We start from the raw sequence: 853 nt of genomic DNA on the forward strand, positions 1-853 counted from the left end.
TGGATGACATCCTTCATAAAGTCTAGCCCAGGGTAGTTATGCGACATAGTTAATCATTTCTCCTGGGACCACAGGCTCACTAAGGTAGGCTTCTTGGAGTACACTTTGGGGCATAATTATATACCTATCTGTGTGCTGGGTGACTAGAGGATACTGCGTGAGGAGGTGGCACATTTTAGGGGAGGGAACATTCAAGTTGGAGATGGAAGCTCCCAGTATTAGGCCTGGCATGTCTCTTTTTTGCTGTGTGGTTATGGACCAATTATTTCATGTCTCTGAGCTTCAGCTCCTTGGCCTATAACATAGAGAAGTAGCTCTGGGCTCCCTCCCTCCCACGTAAGGTTGTCAGGAGGAGGATGTGAGATAATGGATGTTGAAAAGCCTTTGTAAACTGTACATCTGTATACGTGACAGGTTTTTGCTTATTACAAGTCCTGGTGCTAGTTGATTATTATAGTTACTTGTTAATGAGGAGACCATCAGGCATTGGGGTGAAGGCAGGGATTCTGGGAGGAGGTGGGGGGCATGAAGGGAAGGCTGTCTAGTTTGCTACACATTTTATACATGGCTACCCAGCTAGGAAGTGATGGTGAAAGGTTTTGAGTTTGTCTACCCCCCCTGTAATCTCGAATTCCCTAGTGGTTTTTGAACTCTGTTCTATGGAACCCTAGATTCTTCATAGCACCTTCAGGGATGCTGCAAATATCTGATTAGCACTGTCAGAGATCCGCATCTATGGATCTCTGAGGATCCATAGGATACAACAGTGGTGTTGTGACTTAATAGCCCTGTGACAGGTCTCGTACCAACTTCTATTTGAATTCGCCTTTAGCCTGTGTTACCTTAGGTTACT

Source organism: Otolemur garnettii, unplaced genomic scaffold, assembly GCF_000181295.1.
Source record: "Otolemur garnettii isolate 467f Iridium unplaced genomic scaffold, OtoGar3 scaffold00162, whole genome shotgun sequence".
NCBI classification, from domain to species: Eukaryota; Metazoa; Chordata; class Mammalia; order Primates; family Galagidae; genus Otolemur; species Otolemur garnettii.